The sequence below is a fragment of the Loxodonta africana genome, chromosome 26 (genome assembly GCF_030014295.1).
Source record: "Loxodonta africana isolate mLoxAfr1 chromosome 26, mLoxAfr1.hap2, whole genome shotgun sequence".
NCBI classification, from domain to species: Eukaryota; Metazoa; Chordata; class Mammalia; order Proboscidea; family Elephantidae; genus Loxodonta; species Loxodonta africana.
In genome coordinates this window covers 38,871,293-38,880,319 of record NC_087367.1, presented here as the reverse complement: position 1 = coordinate 38,880,319, position 9,027 = coordinate 38,871,293, and positions in this window count along the sequence as shown.

Here is a 9,027-nt window from a genome sequence, read left to right as displayed (position 1 = left end):
AGTAAGATGAAATGTCATTGTAGTTTTGATCTACATTTCTCTAATGGCTAATGATCGTGAACATTTCCTCATGTATCTGTTAGCTACCTGAATGTCTTCTTTAGTGAAGTGTTTATTCATATCTTTTGCCCATTTTTTAATTGGGTTATTTGTCCTTTTGTATTTGAGCTTTTGCTGTATCTTGTAGATTTCAGAGATCAGGCGCTGATCAGAAATGTCATAGCTAAAAACTTTTTCCAAGTCCATAGGTAGTCTTTTTACTCTTTTGGTGAAGTCCTTGGATGAGCATAGGTGTTTGATTTTTAGGAGCTCCCAGTTATCTAGCTTTTCTTCTGCATTCTTAATGTTTTGTATACTGTTTACGCCATGTACTAGGGGTCCTAACATTGTCCCTATTTTTTCTTCCATGATCTTTATTGTTTTAGATTTTATAACTAGGTCTTTGATCCTTTTTGAGCTCGTTTTTGTGCATGGAGTGAGGTAAGCATCTTGTTTCATTTTTTTGCAGATGGATATCCAGTTATGGCAGCACCATTTGTTAAAAAGACTGTCTTTTCCCCATTTAACTGTTTTGGGGCCTTTGTCCAATATCACCTGCTCATATGTGGATGGATTTATGTCTGGATTCTGAATTCTGTTCCATTGGTCTATGTATCTGTTGTTGTACCAGTACCAGGCTGTTTTGACAACTGTGGTGGTATAATAGGTTCTAAAATCAGGTAAAGTAAGGGCTCCCACTTTGTTCTTCTTTTTCAGTAATGCCTTATTTATCCGGGGCCTCTTTCCCTTCCACATGAAGTTGGTGATTTGTATTTCCATCTCCTTAAAGAATGTCGTTGGGATTTGGATCGGAATTGCATTAAATGTATAGATTGCTTTTGGAAGTATAGACGTTTTTATAATTTAAGTCTTTCTATCCATGAGCAAGATATGTTTTTCCACTTATGTAAGTCTCTTGATTTCTTGCAGAAGTGTACTGTAGTTTTCTTTGTGTAAGTCTTTTACATCTCTGTTAAGACTAATTCCTAAGTATTTTATCTTCTTGGGGGCTCCTGTAAATGGCATTGATTTGGTGATTTCCTCTTCGATGTTCTTTTTGTTGGTGTAGAGGAATCTAACTGATTTTTGTATGTTTATCTTGTATCCCGATACTCTGCTGAACTCTTCTATGAGTTTTAGTAGTTTTTCTGAGGATTTCGTAGGGTTTTCTGTGTATAAGATCATGTCATCTGCAAAGAGAGATACTTTTACTTCTTCCTTGCCAATCTGGATTCCCTTTATTTCTTTATCTAGCCTAATTGCTCTCGCTAGGACTTCCAGCACAATGTTGAATAAGAGCGGTGATAAAGGGCATCCTTGTCTGGTTCCCGATCTCACTGGGAGTGCTTTCAGGCTTTCTCCATTTAGGGTGATGTTGGCTGTGGGCTTTGTATAAATGCCCTCTGTTTTATTATATTGAGGAATTTTCCTTCTATTCCTATTTTACTGAGAGTTTTTTTTATCATAAATGGGTGTTGAACTTTGTCAAATGCCTTTTCTGCATCAATTGATAAAATCATGTGATTCTTGTCTTTTGTTTTATTTCTGTGGTGAATTACATTAATTGTTTTTCTAATGTTGAACCATCCCTGCATACATGTTATGAATCCCACTTGGTCATGGTGAATTATTTTTTTGATATGTTGTTGAATTCTATTGGCTAGAATTTTGTTGAGGATTTTTGCATCCACGTTCATGAGGGATATAGGTCTATAATTTTCTTGTGGTGTCTTTACCTGGTTTCGGTATCAGGGATATGCTGGCTTCATAGAATGAGTTTGGTAGTATTCCATCTTTTTCTATGCTCTGAAATACCTTTAGTAGTAGTGGTGTTAACTCTTCTCTGAAAGTTTGGTAGAACTCTGCAGTGAAGCCATCCAGACCAGGGTTTGTTTTTGTTGGGAGTTTTTTGTTTACGTTTTCAATCTCTTCTTTTGTGATGGGTCTATTTCGTTGTCTTACCTTAGTTTGTGTTAGTTTAGGTGGGTAGTGTGCGTCCAGGAATTCATCCATTTCTTCTAGGTTTTCAAATTTGTTTGAGTATAGTTGTCCATAGTAATCTGATGTGATTCTTTTAATGTCAGTTGGGTCTGTTGTGATATTGCCCATCTCATTTCTTATGTGGGTTATTTGCTTCCTCTCCTGTTTTTCTTTGGTCAGTTTGGCCAGTTTGGTTTATCAATTGTGTTGATTTTTTCAAAAAACAAGCTTTTGGTCTCGTTAATTCTTTGAATTGTTTTTCTGTTTTCTATTTCATTTAGTTCAGCTCAAATTTTTATTATTTGTTTTCTTCCGGTGCCTGTGTGTTTCTTTTGTTGCTCTCTTTCTATTTGTTCCATTGCCAGGATAATCCTTTGATTTTAGCCCTTTCTTCTTTTTGGATGTGTGCATTTATTGATATAAATTGGCCTCTGAGCACTGCTTTTGCTGTGTCCCAAAGGTTCTGATAGGAAGTGTTTTCCTTCTCATTGGATTCTCTGAATTTCTTTATTCCATCCTTAATGTCTTCTATAATCCAATCTTTTTTGAGCAGGGTATTGTTCAGTTTCCAAGTGTTTGATTTCGTTTCCCTGCTTTTCCTGTTATTGATTTCCACTTTTATGGCCTTATGGTCAGAGAAGATATTTTGTAATATTTCAATGTTTTGGATTCTGCAAAGGCTTGCTTTATAACCTAATATGTGGTCTATTCCAGAGAATGTTCCATGTGCACTAGAAAAGAAAGTAGAGTTGGTTGCTGTTGGGTGGAGTGTTCTGTATATGTCTACGAGGTCAAGTTGGTTGATTGTGGCATTTAGATCTTCTGTGTCTTTACTGAGCTTCTTTCTGGATGTCCCGTCATTCACCGAAGGTGGTGCATTGAAGTCTCCTACCATTATTGTGGAGCTGCCTTTCTTACTTTTCAATGCCGATACAGTTTGTTTTATGTATCTTGCAGCCCTGTCATTGGGTGCATACATATTTAATACGGTTATATCTTCTTGGTGTATTGTCCCTTTAATCATTATATAGTGTCCTTCCTTATCCTTTATGATGATTTAACTTTAAAGTCTATTTTGTCAGAAAGTAATATCGCCACTGCTACTCTTTTTTTGATTGTTGTTTGCTTGATATATGTTTTTCCATCCTTTGAATTGTAGTTTGTTAGTGTCTCTAAGTCTAAGGTGTGTCTCTTGTAGGCAGCATATAGATGGATCTTGTTTTTTAATCCATTCTGCCACTCCCTGTCACTTTATTGGTGCATTTAGTCCATTTACATTCAGGGTAATTATGGATAGGTATTTTTTTTTTTTTATGAATTTAGTGCTATCATTTTGATGCCTCTTTTTGTGTGTTGTTGACGGTTTCATTTCCCTCTTAATTTTATGTGCTGAGTAGATTATCTTTACATATTGTCCTTTCCTCATATTTGTTGTCATTGATTTTGTTTCTGCTAAGTCTGTATTTTTTTCTCGTATTTTATTTTGATGAGTAGGATACTTTATCTCCTTTATGGGTACCTTATTATTTACCCCTGTTTTTCTGAATTGAAACCTAACTTTTATTTCTTTGTTATCGCTGTATCTTCCTCTCCGTATGGAAGGTGCATGATTACATTTCTTAGTCCCTCTTTATGATTTTAATATTGTCTTCTTTTATGTAATAACATCGCCGTTACCCTGTGTTGGGCTTTTTTTTTTTTCTTTTTTATACTCTTGGTTTGTTTTTTTGGATTTCCTTGCCTGGGTTGACTTCTGGTTGCTCTGCCCACGGTTCTAGTCTTGTGTTAATACCTGATATTATTGATTTTCTAACGAAGGAACTCCCTTTAGTATTTCTTGTAGTTTTGGTTTGGTTTTTACAGATTCCCTAACCTTGTGTTTATCTGGAAATGTCTTAATTTCACCTTCATATTTAAGAGACAGTTTTGATAGATACATGATTCTTGGCAGGCAACTTTTTTCCTTAAAGTTTTTAAATATGTCATCCCATTGCCTTCTTGCCTGCATGGTTTCTGCCGAGTAGTCCGAGCTCATTCTTATTGGCTCTCCTTTGTAGGTGAATTTTCTTTTATCCCTCGCTGCTCTTATAATTCTCTTTATCTTTGGTTTGGGGAAGTTTGATTATAATAAGTCTTGGTGACTTTCTTTTACGATCTACCTTACATGGAGTTCCATGAGCATCTTGGATGGATATCTTCTCATCTTTCACGATATCACGGAAGTTTTCTGCCAACAAATCTTCAACAATTCTCTCTATTTTCTGTTATCCATCCCTGTTCTGGTACTCCAATCGCTCGTAGGTTATTTCTCTTGATAGAGACCCACATGATTCTTAAGGTTTCTTCATTTTTTTAAATTCTTTTATCCGATTTTTCTTCAAATATATTAGTGCCAAGTGATTTATCTTCAAGTTCAGAAATTCTAGCTTCTACTTGCTCAATTCTGCTCCTCTGTCTTTCTATTGAGTTGTCTACTTCTGTAATTTTATTGTTAATCTTCTGAATTTCTGATTGCTGCCTGCCTATGGATTTTTCCAGCTTTTTAAACTTTTCATTATGTTCCTGAATAATCTTTCTAATTTCTTCAGTTGCTTTATCTGTGTGTTCCTTGGCTTGTTCTCCGTATTGCCTCATTTCCTTCTTGATGTCTTGAAGGGTTCTGTATATTAAACTTTTGTATTCTGCATCTGGTAATTCCGGGAATGCACTTTCATCTAGAAGATCCCTGGATTCTTTGCTTTGAGAGCCTGCTGAGGTGATCATGGTCTTTTTCTTCAAGTGACTTGATATTGGCTGTTGTCTCCGAGCCATCTATAAGTTATTGTATTAGTTTATGCTTGCTTACTGTGTCACAGCTTCTTGCTTTGCTTTGTTTTGTTTTGGTATACCCACATGGGTTGCTTGAGTGAGCTAGCTTGATTATTTTCGCCTTCGGGGCTCTGACGCCCAGTCCCCAGATGGCTAGAGCTGTTATCGGGTATATCAGTCTAGAAGTCCTTTCAGTTTTCTTGTATGAATTCAGCTCAGGTTTCCAGGTAGCTGATCATCAAGTGTGTGTTCCAGGCTCTGTCCTACAGTCTTAGACGGGCAGGTGTGATTGGTATATACACTGGTATTTGATTGCAGCAGGGGGTCATGCTCTGAACAAGGCAGAGGGCTGAGAACAGACCCCTGAGTGTCACTGAGGAAAGCGCATCCCTGTTCCCTAGAGCGTGCAGGTGGGTGGGCTCTGCAGAGGGACCATGGGCTCCCAGAGCTTTTCGTTGTAAGGACTGGGAGTTACCAGTTATCTTTGGACCTCTGTCGCAGGTGGCTGGGTGAGCTGAGTGGAGCTGCCAGCCCTTAGGTCCCTGATGTGGGTAGGTGAGGACCTTGTTTAATAGGCAAAGCAGCCTCAAACGTCAAACACCCACCTCTCCACTGCGCAGCTGAAACGGTTGGAGTGTGCCAACAAGGGCCTATTGTCCCGAAATAGGCCCACCCATGTCCGTGCAGAAGGGAAAGGTGCTCAAAGTCCACAGACAGTTTATGCCTGGACAGGAGCTGCTTCTGTCCTGAACTCCCTCTGTTAGCAGAGATAGCACATTATCTTTTCCCCCAATTGCAAATTTTTTCCTTTCCCGAAGGCCCGGAGGATGGCTCTAGGTGCTCAATAGCGCCTATCTCAGGCCCAGGGAATTCAGCCGCTGAAACCAGCTTCAGGGTGGCGGTGGGGGGCGGGGTGCAGTAAAATATACGCAAGTACTTAGCTTTTGCCAAGAGTGCGTTTCTCAAGTTCTGGAGGTATGAGTAGGCTGTGTGGCTGGCTGCTTCTCCCTGAGGAAACTGTGGCCGAACGCTAGTACCAGCCTGCCACTGCCACCACTCTGGGGATGGTGCCTGAGGTCTCCCCACGATTCAGGTCCGGTAACTCCTGTCTGCTTCTGAACGGTCTCTTCCTTCCCCTGCCCCTCAGTTCATCTTCTAAGCTTGCCTTTGAAGCTCAGGGCTCGCAGCTTGTCACAAATATACTCGTTTCACTTGTTCTTTCAGGTCTTTGTTGTAAAGAGGGCTCACAGGAACCCTCTGTCTATTCTATCGTCTTGGCTTTGCCTCTGAATCTATAGTTATTTTAAAATAAAAAGTTTCTTTTAAAAAGCATTCTCTCCACAGCTCAAGAGTCTTTCAAAAAGCAGTTCCTGTCTCGCTCACTATTTAAATGTCACATTTACTTTGAATGAAAAATTAGATGGTGCCCATCTACCACCACCTACTGCTCTGTCAAGGGTCACAATAGAGGCAGTCTGCTTCCTTAAAGACTTATGGTCTTGGAAACTCTACGGGGTCACTATGAGTTGGAATTTACTCGATGGCAGTGGGTTTTTTTGGATTTATAGAACAAAAAATAACACACGTGAGGAATGTGCTTCGTAGTTCAATCATGTATACAAGACTAAATGGGCACATTAAGCCCAAAAGCAAAGGCAAGAAGGTAGGAACAGGAGAACTGGATAAATGGAAACGGGGAACCTAGGGTGGAGAAGGAAAAGTGTTGATACACCATGGGGTTAGCAGCCAATGCCACAAATCAATTTGTGTATTAATTGTTTAATGAAAAACTAATTTGCTCTGTAAAGTTTCAGCTAAAGCACAATTAAAAAAATGTTTATTTGAAACTATCTGATGCACAGCATACTCTTAGAGATTGCTCTTCATCTCAGATAGAATCAACACATTTTTGTATAAGCAAATGCATAATTATTCTGTTATTAAAAATCTCTTTTAGGTGGTTGATCAGGAGGTACCGGTCAGCCTCTGTGAAGTGCAGAGAGGCGGAAATACTGAAGACTGAGTATCACTTATCCTGCTGAGCATCTGCCTTTGCCCACTTCAGCTCTGAATCTATGTGCTCTTTTCTTGCAGAGCAAGTCCATTCAGTCCCCAGAGCTAGAGTCATACTTTACAACAGAGCATTGCACACTGGGTCTACTTCATGCACGTCATGTTCATGGCCCCAAGAGGCTGGTTCCTGAAATGCCTGAATTGTTTAGAATCTCTCTTAGAACTTAGTTCCAAAATAAAATTCACTCTTACTTACCAAATCAAATGCCAAACGCTTCCTGCCAGTAAACTGAAAGATACCCATACCAGTTGCTGTCAAGTTGACTCTGACCCAAGGCAAGCCCATGTGTGTCTCAGTAGAACTGTGCTCCATAGAGTTTTCAATGGCTGATTTATCAGACGTAGATTGCCAGGCCTTTCTTCTGAGGTACTCTGGGTGGACTTGAACCTCCAATCTTTCGGGTAGCAGCTGAGAACGTTAACTGCCTGTACCACCCAGGGCTAATTAAAGCAGAAGTCTGAAAAAGGTTCTGCTTTTTGGACAAATAGATCAAATTACTAAAAGATAGAGCTTTAAAAAAAAAAATTTTTTTTTGTACTTTAGATGCAGGTTTACAGAACAAACTAGTTTCTCATTAAACAGTTGGTACACATATTGTTTTATGACATTGGTAACCAACCCCACAACATGTCAACACCCTCCCTTCTCAACCTTAGTTTCCCTATTACCAGCTTTCCTGTCCCTTCTTGCCTTCTAGTCCTTGCCTTAGGGCTGGTGTGCCCCTTTAGTCTCATTTTGTTTTATGGGCCTATCCAGTCTTTGGCTGAAGGGTGAACCTCAGGAGTGACTTCATTACTGAGCTGATAGGGTGTCCAGGGACCATACTCTCAGGGTTTCTCCAGTCTCTGTCAGGCCAGCAAATCTGGTCTTTCTTTTTGAGTTAGAATTTGTTCTACATTTTTTCCAGCTCTGTCTGGGACCCTCTATTGTGATCCCTTTCAGAGCAGTCAGTGGTGGTAGCCAGGCACCATCTAGTATAGGTGTCGTGGATTGAATTATGTCCCCCTCAAAATGTGTGTGTCAACTTGGTTTGGCCATGATTCCTAGTATTCTGTGGTTTTCCTCCATTTTGTGATTGTAATTTATGCTAAAGAGGATTAGGGTGGGATTGTAACACCCTCACCAAGTCACAGCCCTGATCCAATGTGCAAGGAGTTTCCCTAGGGTGTGGCCTGTACCACCTTTTATCTTACAAGAGATAAAAGGAAAGGGAAGCAAGCAGAGAGTTGGGGACCTCATACCATCAAGAAAGAAGCACCAGGAGTAGAGCGTGTCCTTTTTCCCCGGGGTTCCTGTGCCTGAGAAGCTCCTCGACCAGGGGAAGATTGACACGAAGGACCTTCCTCAGAGCCTACAGACAGAGAAGGCCTTCCCCTGGAGCTGATGCCCTGAATTTGGACTTCTAGCCTATTAGTCTGTAAGAAAATAAATTTCTCTCTGTTAAAGCCATCTAGTTGTGGTATTTCTCTTATAGCAGCACTAGATGACTAAGACATAGGTCTTTTACATTTCCGGTTAGATTTATTCCTAAGTATTTTATTTTTTTAGAGGCTGTTATAAATGGTGTCATTTACCTGATTTTCTTTTCATGGTTCTCTCTATTGGTGTATAGGAGTCCAATTAATTTTTGTATGTTTATCTTATGAAATGTATTCACATCTTTGCCAGGCTGAATCACAGAAATAAATTTAGGAGATCAAATGGACACTCCATTTTACACCCGTTGTCTTGTCTTATTAATTTGAGTGAAACCCCTTTCACTCAAAAACATCTAGATTGGAAAATATGGAACCTCTTCAGTTTTCCTCCAAATGGATCACTGTGGGTCACCCCTGCTTTTGTGTGTGTGTGTGTGTGTGTGTGTGTGTGTGGTATGGTGAAAATATACAAAACATACATCAATTCAACAATTTATACATGTACAATTCAGTGATACTGATTACATTCTTCAGATTGTGCATCTTTCTCTCTACCTTTTTCCAAATTATTCTATCTCCATTAACGTAAATTGAGAGCCTCTAAACAAAAGCTCCCCGTTTTCCCTCCCACCCCTGATAACCGTGAGTAATTTTTGGCTTTTACGTATATTCCAATTTTATATAAGTGAGATCATATGCTTTTCGCAT